We start from the raw sequence: 12,927 nt of genomic DNA on the forward strand, positions 1-12,927 counted from the left end.
ATCATCTTGGGGGTCCTTGACATAGGTTTCTTGCACACATTTTCAAAATAGCAGATCTACAAGCTCGCAGCGCGGCACTCGGTGCCGCGCTGTGAGCTTGTATATCTGCTATTTTTCAATAGTTAACATTCATGGGGGGCCCACAGTGAATCCTTGTACCCAGGGCCCAGAATTTGGTGTGACGCCCCTGACAGGAAGACAAGCAGGGTGAGATGGACGGGGGACTTGGTGCGGAATGTGAGAGCGAAAGGGAAAGGAGAGGGTTAAGTGCAAGGGTGTCGCACCAAATTCTTGGCCCTGCATGGGTACAATGATTCACTCACATTTTGTGCTTTAACTATTGAAAAATAGCAGATATACAAGCTCACAGCTCGGCTGCCACCGAGTGATATATATTTTTGAAAAGTGCTGAACATTTGTGCAAGTCTTTGAATATTTCAAATCCTTCTAAGGTTTATTGAAAAACCTATGTTTCCCATCTCAAAATATTTAGTTCCAGGGACAATTTGCACACATTTTCACGACTTTTCAAAAATAGCAGATCTAGTGCCACGTTGCGAGCTTGTAGATCAGCTATTTTTCAATAGCTAAAGTATAGAATAATGAAGGCCCCTCCACCTTGGGCCCTAGTAACTCAGTCGCTGTTTTTTGCCCTTGTATGGGTATTGGGAATGCTATTGGCTGCCAACGGTCACGTGCAAACACAGGGATACATGGGACATTGTCTTGAGCTTGCCGAAAATAAAGCACACAAAGAAGAATCATGCCTATGAGCACAAGCCCCTCCTACAGCATACCCTGCTTTAACATCAATTATAAAAACGAATTGGAGCATATTTTCACATAACACATATCATTGTGATTGAACCAAGGCTTTAAACTAGCGACAGGAACCATAAAGTATTTACAACAATGTTTATTAATGTCACGGTCACAGACCTTTGTCATTGTCTAGGTAGGTGTTGTATTTATGTGTGTTCCCTGGTCTAGTTGTCATGTTTCTATGTTCTACCCAGCTGCATCTCATGTGTATATCAGTCTTGTTCCCCAGTTAGTCTTTGTTGAGTCATTGTCTAGTGTCACCTGGCTGTCAAGATCGTCATGTACCTGTTTGTTTCCTGTATTAAAACACCCTACAATGGGTTTTGCACTCCACTTTGCCTGGTTGTCTGCATTTGGGTCCTCACCACACCACCAGATCCTGACAATTAAGGTAAGAAAATCAAATGTAAATGTTCAGGGGGAATGAATGTAAATATGGAGAACATATATGTTGCTTTTGGTACCAGAACAGCACAACTAGCGCCCAATCATAGGAACTTTCAGTTCTGTGCTTGCTTCATTTTAAATCCGGTCAACTGGCCCCCTGTTTAATTCATGTTACCAAATCACAGGCCCATTTGGTTCCATTTGTACACTCTCAGAGTTACAGACCTAATTTGGCCCCCTGGTGGTCCACGTACGGACCCGACGTTGAGAACCAGTGTGAACGCGCCCGAGTCGGGTTAGATTTGAACCACTTTAACCATTATTTTATGCTTTAACTATTGAAAAACAGCAGATATACAAGCTCACAGCGCGGCACCGAGTGCCGCGCTGCGAGCTTGTAGATCTGCTATTTTTGAAAAAGAGTGAAAAAGAGTGCAAGTCTTTGAATATCTTTGACCCGATCTTTGACCCGACTTCTAAATCCTTCCTCTAAATCATGCTGTTCTCAAACCTTTTCATGTCAAGGACCCCCAAAATTAAAATTACAGGTATTTGGCCACGGACCCCCATCTCAAAATATGTTGTCCCAGGGACCACCCAGAAGTAAATATTTGAGTTACAAATGTTCGCTTTTAAGTAGATATATTGAAAGACTTGCAAAAAAAAAATCTTGATTTTTCAAAAATAGCAGATGTGCCGCGCTGTGAGCTTGTATATCTGCTATTTTTCAATAGTTAAAGCAGTCAATAATCCTAGGCCTAAATGGGTTAATAGATCCAATAGGAGATCTTGTGAGCAGGGGTGTCAGGCAATCCAAGACAGTTACGGTATGTTGAGAGTTGAGACCTTGGAATTATGAGGTTCAATCAGCGTACAGAATGGTTTTCGAGATATTGAGGTCCAATCCAATCCACTTCATTTATAGAGAACATTTAAAACAACAGTGTTGAACCGAAGGGCTGTAAAGTGATGCTGCAAAGTGCTGCCAATCAGCCACTATTCTCCCTGCATGCATCAGTACAAGCCAGGGACGTGGTGGGCCCCTGATTCAGCCCGGGAAAAAGAGGCGAGAGAGATCTCTCTGACTCTCTATAGCGCTGCTGCTACTAAAATATTTGTCATTTCAGATCATGACGAGTGACAACATGAGTTATATTTCGTCATTGTCGGGTGAAAACCTTGTACAGTATGTCCAAAACCATTTTAAAAATGATTTAAACTAGTGAAAACCAAAATGGAACAAAGGCCGAATTTTTTATTTTTTTTCCTAATGGCCGGCCTGGACCGGCCGGAAATGAAGCGGCCGTTCGGGAGTTGTCCCGCTTCTCCCAATGGCCAGCACGTCCCTGGTACAAGCACATGTGTACTGGACGTGCAGGCACGCACGTGCACACATAGACATCAAAGGGGGCTTGAGCCCCTGCCCTTTTATCTGTCTGTAAAAAGTGCCCTCTCCAGACTGTAAATGCAGTTTTTACTATGGAGAAAGAAATGCAAATGCCCCCTTTTCCATGCCATACCTGAAGGCAGCATTCGAGAGAATTGCCTTGTCCAAACTCTCCTGAACTTGAATGCAGCATCTTACATGTATGTTGAAGGAATTGCCCTCTCTTTGTAGAGATCCATGCCGTTACACCACATCGCCTGTATTGACTTGATTATCGTTGTTGTCGGGTGGAAACCTTGTACGGTATGTCCAAAACCGTTGGTTTTGTATTTATCATTTAAAAAATGATTTAAACTAGTGAAAACAGCCAATCTACAAGCACACAACGCCTCGCACCGCGAGGCGTTGTGTGCTCGTAGATCTGCTGTTTTCACTACTTTTGTGCGACGGCCTTGTATGATGAAGCAGGGCATTGCTTTGCGAAAAAATGTACACATTTGAAACGTGGAGATACGAGGTTTCTGCCCCGACAGTGACGATATGCTTCATACAGTGTGGTATAAATAATGCACCGAAAATAGGCGACCTCCATGCTCACAACGCGTCGTACTGCTTGGAGGTCTGCTAGTTTCGATATATTTCCACCAAAAGGCCCTTTTAGAAATGTCAGCCCCTGCCTCTCTAACATTCTCTGCACGTCCCTGTGTGTACTGGACGTGTGTTTCAGCCAGTGAATGAATGAATAAATATAACGTATACTGTATCTAAATGCACGCACGCATGCATGCACACACACGCGTGTGGCGTGCAAAGACGCGGTCATGGTTTATTGACCGTGTTTATTTGTATCAACGTAATCTCCTCCATTTGCTGCCAGGCATGCTGTAATTTGAATGCCTCCAGCCCAGGAGGGACACGAGCCTTCTGGAAGTGAATAATGAAAGGAAGTTATAGACAGAGAGAAGAGACAAACAGAGATCACACTGCCACAGGCCTGTGTGTGTGTGTGTGTGTGTGTGTGTGTGTGTGTGTGTGTGTGTGTGTGTGTGTGTGTGTGTGTGTGTGTGTGTGCGTGCGCACGTGGCGTGTAATATAGTGGTGAAAAATAAAAAAGCTGGCTCTTGGGCATGTGTGTGTGTGTGTGTGTGTGTGTGTGTGTGTGTGTGTGTGTGTGTGTGTGTGCGTGCGTATGTGCGTGTGTGAGTGTGCATGTGAGTGACTCAGCTTTCAACCCTCAGTAAAGAGGTCTCATCTCAGAAAATCTGCACCATTTTATCAGATTCATTTTTCTGACATTCCCAGACAACACACAATGATATGGTATGTGTGAGCGTACCGTACGTACTGTGCATGGCAAATTCATTTTGCTGAGTTTTAACCCGGTCTGAAATGGAAGTTCCGAAAGTCAGGTGAATTTAGTTGCTCTCTTTTGTAGAGCCCAGAAGTGAATCTAGACCAAATCACTATTTCCTGATATGGTCCCTCTTCTAATGAACGGGGACTGGGATGTGCAGAGAGTGTTAGAGAGGCAGGGGCTGACATTTCTAAAAGGGCCTTTCGGTGAAAACATCGGAAATAGCCGACCTCAAAGAGCTTGGAGGTCAGCTATTTTCAGTGCGTGATACCACACTGAACTAAGCATGATCAAGTGAATACTGGAGATGTGGTGTAACGGCATGGATTTCTACATATAATAGAGAGGGCGATTCCTTCAACATAAGATGCTGTATTCAAGTTCAGGAGAGTTTGGACAAGGCAATTCTCTTGAATGCTGCCTTCAGGTATGGCATGGAAAAGGGCAATCGCAGTTCTTTCACCATAGTAAAATCTGCATTCATGGTCTGGAGAGGGCACGTTTTACAGATTGATAAAAGGGCAGGGGCTCAAGCCCACTTTGATGTCTATGTGTGCCTGAATGGGGACTGCGGAGACCTTTATTTTTTGATCATTTCATTATGTTAATATTTTTTATAATGTGATGTTGCGTCAGTGCATGCATGAAATAACTATCAAAGAATGAAGGTCCCCCATTAATTAGAACCATGCTTGCGTCACTGAATAGATAAGGCACTTCACACAATATACATTTTAAAACTTGGTGACCCTGGATCAGGGACGTGCTGGGCCCCTGATTCAGCCCGGGAAAAATAGTTGGAGAGGCCCTCTTTTTTTGTTATATATTCGTCGTTGTCGGGTGGAAACCTTGTATGTCCAAAACCGTTTGTTTTGTATTTATCATTTTAAAAATGATTTAAACTAGCACACAAACTAGCACAAACTAGCACACAAACTAGCACACAACGCCTCGCGGTGCGAGGCGTTGTGTGCTTGTAGATCTGCTGTTTTCACTACTTTTGTGCAATGGCCTTGTACCTGTATGACGAAGCAGGGCTTTGCTTTGCGAAAAATATTATAAATTTGAAACTTGGAGATACGAGGTTTCTGCCCGACAGTGACGATTTTCTTTGTTGGCCGCACAGCCCCCAAAATGGAACGAAGGCCGACATTTTATTTTTATTTTTTCCTAATGGCCGGCCTGGACCGGCCGGGAATGAACCGGCCGTTCGGGAGTTGTCCCGCTTTTCCCAATGGCCAGCACATCCCTGCCCTGGATTGAGTAAACATGCTTTACATTTCTTTGCCATCTGCCATCCGCCAGTGATTCCCTCCTGTTGTCATCGGACTTGGTGACTTCATCAGTGGGACCTGTCAGATGTATGATGACATGACATCATGCACTTAATCTGTCATTGGGAGGCACATGTCAGCTGAATGATCATTCATATCATTCAAATGTGAAAAGGAAGGCTGAACTTGACTCGCCCTAGAGTTGCTCCATCTCTCTCACACACAAAACTTTTTTTTTTTTTTACAACAAGTGTTCATATTTTAGACAGTCATTAGAGAAAAGAAAAGATGAGTGTTAAAATGTTTTCATTTACTTCTTTCTGTCGATTTATTGATTTTAACGATTTTGATTTGCATGCATGCCCCCAGGTTGGGGGCATGCATGCATGCAAGTGGCTAATATATATTATTTTTAGACACAATAAGCCCATTCCCAAGATGCACTGCAATCTTTCATGGGCAGATGTGACTTATGGGAGCTGGGGTAAATAGTAACAAAGAAATTGCCAGCTTATTGTGTCTAAAAAGACATATTTAGCTCTTGTACGCATGCCCCCACCCACTGAAATCAAAATACTAAAATCGCTAAAACAATAGAAAGCAGTAAATGAAAACATTTTAACACTCATCTTTTCTCTAATTACAATCTAAAATATGAACCCTTGTAAAAAAAAAAAAAAGTTGTCCTTTAAAGCTATACTGTGTAAGATGCTCAACTAGTGGTCAGTAGCCCTATAGCAAACCGCGGTCGCGTCCGCGTCTTTCGCCCGTTTTTCGTACCTTCACACCCCCGCGTCTGCCTCCACAACGCCAAGAGCTATCTTTAGAGGGGTCCCTGGTTCCTGTGCGTTCAGGCATTCCGGAGAAACGGACTACTTCACCCTGCCTGGTAGGCGAGATTACCTTTTGAGTAAAGAGACACACGGGCGACTACAAATATGGCCGCCATAGCGACCCCACTTCAAGATGCGCTGTGATTGGCCGGCAGTGTATAACCCTCGCTGTGATTGGCCGGTAGTGTGATGACGCAATTTTTCCGCGAAAACCGGTCCCCGGTAGGGATCATAGAAAACATATAAAGAGAAGGCTTTAGAAGCTGAAAATAACGGAGTGGGGGTTCTAAAACTTTAGCGATTTAACAGTTAGGACAATTTTAAGATTTGTTTTATAAAAAAGGTTACATGGTATAACTTTAAGGTAGTCCATCGTGGCAGATGATGACTTCTGCTACAATGTGTGGGTCCTTTTATGCCGGATGTGCACTGTCTGCCAAAGACAGGGCAAGTGAGGATCTAACCCAATGGGGCAGGTGCAGACTTGGCCAACTTCCTCCTCCAACTTTTTGCCAGGCGATGTTTCAAGGCAGTTTGGAGGCGTTTGACGTGGAACGCCTCGAGCATCTTCTGATGCCAGGGAGTATAGATGGTCCATGACTGACAGCCTTATATAGGAGCGTGGATAATATGCATATTGCCTTGTAGACTGCTATTCACACGCATGCACGCACGCACGCACACACACCAGTGGAGTATCGATATTTAACCAGCCAAGTGAGCGCCTTCCACTTGGTTAGCCCGGGTCTGAGGAAATAATTCAGCACCAGGCACATGCACACATAGACATCAAAGGGGGCTTGAGTCCCTGCCCTTTTATCCCTCTTGTAAAAAGTGCCCTCTCCAGACCAGGAATGCAGTTTGGTGAAAGAAATGCAAATGGCCTCTTTCCATGCCATACCTGTCATGAAGGCAGCATTCAAGAGAATTGCCTTGTCCAAACTCTCCTGAACTTGAATGCAGCATCTTATGTTGAAAGAATTGCCCTCTCTGTGTAGAAATCTCTCAATCAAGCATCGAAAATAGCCGACCTCCAAGCTTGGAGATCGGCTATTTTCGATGTTTTGACCAAAAGGCCCTTTTAGAAATGTCCGCCTCTGCCTCTCTTAACACTCTCTGCACGTCCCTGTTCAGCACCACGGCCAGTGCCAGTGCTCAAAGGGGGAAAGGTATTATGTGCCAATTTATGACGAGCAAGAGAAGACCGCATGCTCTGCATTGGTTCTCTTCTGATCAAGCTTTTTACTATGAATATTGCTGAGTGTTCCTCAGACTCTGCTGACTCTCCACTAGTGTTAAGACACAGTGCTTGGGCCGTGAGCGAAAGCTGAGTTGCTACAAAACTGACCTTTCTCTGTTTTATAGGCAACGCAGGACCTAAACTTTTGGCCTGGCTCTTGCTTTAATGGACAGATAACCCAGATTGGGAAGAACTTGTGCCGAAGTTTTTTTGTTTGATTTGTTCCCCTCCCCCTCCCTGTTGGAAACAAACCCCCAACAAACTGTGACATCAATGAACTGTCAATCATTATCTAACATAACGTCACTGTCGGGCAGAAACCTTGTATCTCCACGTTTCAAATTTGTACATTTTTTTCGCAAAGTAAAGCCCTGCTTCATCATACAACGCCGTGGCACAAAAGTAGTGAAAACAGCAGATCTACAAAAAGATCTGCTGAAAACAGCAGATCTACAAGCACACAACGCCTCGCAGTGAGAGGCGTTGTGTGCTTGTAGATCGGCTGTTTTCACTACTTTAAATCGTTTCTAAAATGATAAATACAAAACGAACTGTTTTGGACACACAAGGTTTCCACCCGACAACGACGATAAGTAAGTAGGTCAGGTCGGAGAATGATTATTATCACTTATCGTTAAAGTGATTGTGGGAGACAGTTGATATTCTGTCATCTTAGTATCCACCCGTTTCTGCCAGAATTTACCGTAGAATTATTTGTGGGACACATCCGGTTAACAGCAGACATACAAGCTCACGTCGCGTCGCAGATGCAACCTCTGTGAGCTTGTAGATCACACACTCGGCTGCGACGCCGGAAATGCCGCACGCCTTCTGCGCAATGCACCATGGGACGTTGGAAATGGGTGGATAAAGGCACATGACATCTATCAATCTTTGTCTCTCTCTCTCACACACACACACACACACACACACACACACACACACACACACACACACACACACACACACACACACACACACACACACACACACCACACCCACACACAAGTTTATAGGTTTGTTATTTGTAGTGAGATATTTAAGCAATATTACACGAGAGAGTGTGCATGCATATAACACGGTTATTCGGCACAACAGCCTTACCGCAGGAACGAGCCGACAGGCGAGTTCCGTAGGTAGGGCTGGAGTGCAGGATAACCTTGTTAATGCAGACCCTCGAGTGTAATATTGCGATTATACAACTGCTGCCCTTGAAAAAAACACGTCAACGTCATTTCATTGTAATTAAGATATTCGATAGGAATTTGTAATTTTTTAATGCTACATTTAGCTACTATGTCTCTGAACGTCACATGAAAACCGCTAGCCTAGCCGCCTCGCATAGTGTGGGGAGAGAGGAGCGCTTGCTGTCTTTCGTGACCAACGCAGCTGATTTCTTTACTTGATGAGAGACAGTGCATCTGTGCTCGTTATATGCACGGTTGGAGAGCCTGTTTTCCATTGAGAGCCCGACTACCTGTTGTATAATATCTAATAACCCATCCAGTTACAGTATTAGACTGCACAGTCCGGAGGGAGAGAAAACAAAGAGAAAAACATAAGGGCAAGACAAAGAAGACTAGACTAGGATAACTGTCAGTCAGTCAGTCACAACAGGAAGGAGTAGAGAGAGAGACACACACACAAAACCCACAAAATACACAAAGAAACAAGTTAACCTAGTCTTTTACAGTGAAAAGGTGGGTTGTAAGCATGTTTTTAAAAGTCCCTAGAGTGGAGGCATCCACACACACACAGGTACACAATTTTGTGTATGCGTGTGTGTGTGTGTGTGTGTGTGTGTGTGCGTGTGTGTGTGCGTGTGTGCGCGTGTGTGCGTGCGTTCGTGCGTGTGTGCGTGCGTGCGTGCGTGCGTGCGTGCGTGTGTGCGTGTGTGTCTGAGTATGTGACTGTGTGTGTGGTTGTGTGTGAAGGCCAGGGGAGTGAGAATTGTTGAGATATCATATCAGTTTCAATTATTTCAGCATTCCGCTCGTATCCACGTCACGTGCAAGCACCGGGGTTTGAGAGAGTGAGTCATTCTTCCTGACATTCACAATGGTTAATGCGTGCTCTATCTCTCTCTGTCTGCCAGCATGTTTCAAAAAGAGTATTTGTCTGAAGGTGTACATCTGTGTGTGTGTGTGTGTGTGTGTGTGTGTGTGTGTGTGTGTGTGTGTGTGTGTGTGTGTGTGTGTGTGTGTGTGTGTGTGTGTGTGTGTGTGTGTGTGTGTGTGTGTGCGTGTGTGCTCAATTATGTGTATCTGTCTGTGTACATGTATGGCATAAAGCCAACCTGACCTGCAACAATATGGAGGTTAAAAAAGATGGGCCATGTATTATCAGAGAAAAACAGAGGTACAGTACAGTATGTGAATGCTCGTGGTCGCTCGCGTCGCTCTGCGTGTGCGGGCAACGCGTGTGCATGTGTACGCGTGTATGCGGACGTGTGTGTGTGTGTGTGTGCGTGCGTGTGTGAATCAGGTGTCCCCCGGTGTCTGTCAATGTGCTTGTCTGTTTGGACTCCAGAACACGTGTGTTCTTCTGCTGTTGCACGTGTGTCTGCAGGGTGTGCTGCTCGTAATTGGGACGGATGAAGAATGATAATGCCAGGTCCATTCAACATACACATCATTCTGTCGCGATTGTGTCCAATAATGACTTTGGAGCGTGGCTGGGTTAGAGTTCAGATAAAACCTATTTCTCAGCTATATGGAATGACACATGTGGACAGAATGTCTCCTGTCCTGGACTTACTAGGACAACATTGTATGTTGTTAAGGGGGGGAGGGGGGAGAAATACCCAGGTAGTCAAACCAGTAGGTGATTCAAACCCAGGAGGAACTTGTACCAGGGAGTGGGACGTGCAGAGAATGTTAGAGAGCCAGGGGCTGAAATTTCTAAAATGGCCTTTTGGTGAAAAAATTCTAAAATAGCAGACCTCCAAGTTCACAACGCGTCGCGCTGCGACGTGTTGTGAGCTTGGAGGTCGGCTATTTTCATACTTGTTACCACACTAAACTACGCATAATAAAGCCAATACTGGAAATGTGGCGTACAGCATGGATTTCTACACAAAGAGGGCAATTATTTCAACATAAGATGCTGCATTCAAGTTCAGGAGAGTTTGAACAAGGCAATTCTCTTGAATGCTGCCTTCAGGTATGGCATGGATGGAAAGAGGGGCATTTTCATTTATTTCACCATATAGTAAAAACTGCATTCATGGTCTGGAGAGGGCACTTTTTACAGATGGATAAAAGGGCAGGGGCTCAAGCCCTCTTTGATGTCTATGTGTGCACGTGCCTGACTTGTACTGATGTTCTCATCCACAGTGACTCATATAAACACAACCGTCAAATATGCGTATAGGTTTCATCAGCTTTTATGTCCACAGACTCAAAACTTTCCGTGAAATCAACATTTCTCTTTGTATCTTATATTAAGATCCAAAGATAAGAAAGAGTCGGTCTAATGTGGACACAGAGGCGAGAGAGAGACATTTCTCTGGCATTTTATGCCTCTATAAGTTAATGCAACACAGCTCTGTTTACACTTTTATGTGTTCCCATTTACATTTAACAGCATGTGGTGACTGATGACTGAGATGAGACATTTACTTGGAAGGAAAAGGAATATATTAGAATCTGACACCTTTACACCCGTCTATTGGTTGACCGGCAGGCCTAGAGTCTAAGGGTGCGACAGTTTACAAAATTCACGGTTCGGTTTGATATTTTGGTGTCACGGTTCGATACTTTTTCGATACAAAAAATAAACGAAAATGTCCTTGATTTATAAATGTATTTTTATAACTACGTATTTTTGAGCGGTATACGTGGCTGTGCGTGTGTCCGTAGCCTTTTTCCTCAGCGTTTTGCCATAGCAAAATGTGTGTACATAGCATCATGTTTGTCTAGTGATGTCATATGTCGTATGTCTGTAGCCTTTTTCCTCAGCGTTTTGCCATAACAAAACGTTGTCTAGCATAGCCTGTACATCCTAGACTCAAATCCTAGTCTGAAGACGTTATGCAAGCACGACCACCGCTCACCTCACATTGGGTGTGATTTTTTTTCTTTTAACTTTGAACAAAACAGTACCCAACCTCTAGGGTAGTGGTTCTCTAAGTGGGCTCTGCGGGCCCCTAGGGGTCCTCGAGGTGGTTCCAGGGGAATGTGGATGTGGAGTGGTATTGTATTGTATTTTATGGTTCGGTACAGGGTCATTCGGTTCGGTACACCCCCTCGTATTCAACGGTTCAATACGAATACATGTATTGTTGCACCCTTACCAGAGTCCACAGCATGATGGTCCAAACAGAAAAGGGTTAATGATGAGGATGGAATGGAACGTGATGTGCACTTGTATGTGAGACATGAAGTGAGAGTTATCCGTGAGCTGCTGTGATGGGAGAAGGATATCAAATGGAACCCAACCACCGTAAAGACTATTAAGCATCATATAGCCTATATCCCTACTCTGCCTGCAAGCATGTAACCTTGATACATGAAAACTGTTTCACTCCTTTCACTTGTACATATTTTGTTCTGATTGTATTGTATTATATTGTGTACACTTCTTGCCTCTGCAATGTAAACCTATGTATTTTCTCATGCAATTTACTTCGCAGAGCAGAGGTAAATATTGTACTTTTACTGCACTTCAACTAATTTAAACTTAATTAGGCCTACTTTGTAGATTGACTATTATTACAAAACATAGACTGTCTAGGCCTACATCTGCTATTTTGAAAATAGCAGATCTACAAGCTCACAATGCAAAATAGAAAATCTACAAGCTCACAATGCATTGCGATGCATTGTGAGCTTGTAGATCTGCTATTTTCAAAATATTGTAATTACTTTTATGCATATGATACGGTGTGATACTCTTGTGTCATAGTATTTCTACATTGTATACTGATACTTTAATAAGTGAAACACATTTGAACAGGGGCGTCAATTGGGTATGGCAGGGGTATGCAGCTGCCATACCCTGGGTCCAGGTGGAAAATAAAAGTTTATAAATATAAATCCATGAATGTCTTTTTGTCTATCTGTTCGGGTTATTATGTTGTTAAATTACAGTAAAATAACTATGCAACATTTTTACAAAATGGTCACTTTAACAATAACAAGGTATTATAATTAGGTCTATATTCTCCACACTTGTATTCTCCCCATCTTGACAGAATGGTATATTCCCAGGTTCCTGCAGGTCAGCTGCACAGGTGCAATGCATTATTGTTAATTGTGGCACGTTTACTAACATGCCAAGTTTAGCTGCACTTGAACAACCGTTCCAGGCTGCCATATCCAGCCCAAGAAACCATAGAAATGGAAAATATTCGCGCGCGTGCAAGACACCAGTCATGTTGCCATACCTTAGCTTTTTCTGAACTGACGCCACTGCATTTGAATATACTTTTTCCACCACTGAGAGAAAGAGAGAGAGAGAGCGAGAGACCCCTTTTTGCGCCTGCTCGCCACAGTGACACACGCACCAGCGACTATACTCCCGTAGTAAAGTTGTTCTCCTTCACTTCTCAGCCTGAACGGGGGCGGAATGCAGAGCGCAGCGCTTGCATGAATGGGGAGGCTTGGATTTATGAATAGAGCGATAGATTT

Source organism: Nannobrachium achirus (genome assembly GCF_963921795.1).
Source record: "Nannobrachium achirus genome assembly, chromosome: 17".
In the NCBI taxonomy this organism is placed as follows: Eukaryota; Metazoa; Chordata; class Actinopteri; order Myctophiformes; family Myctophidae; genus Nannobrachium; species Nannobrachium achirus.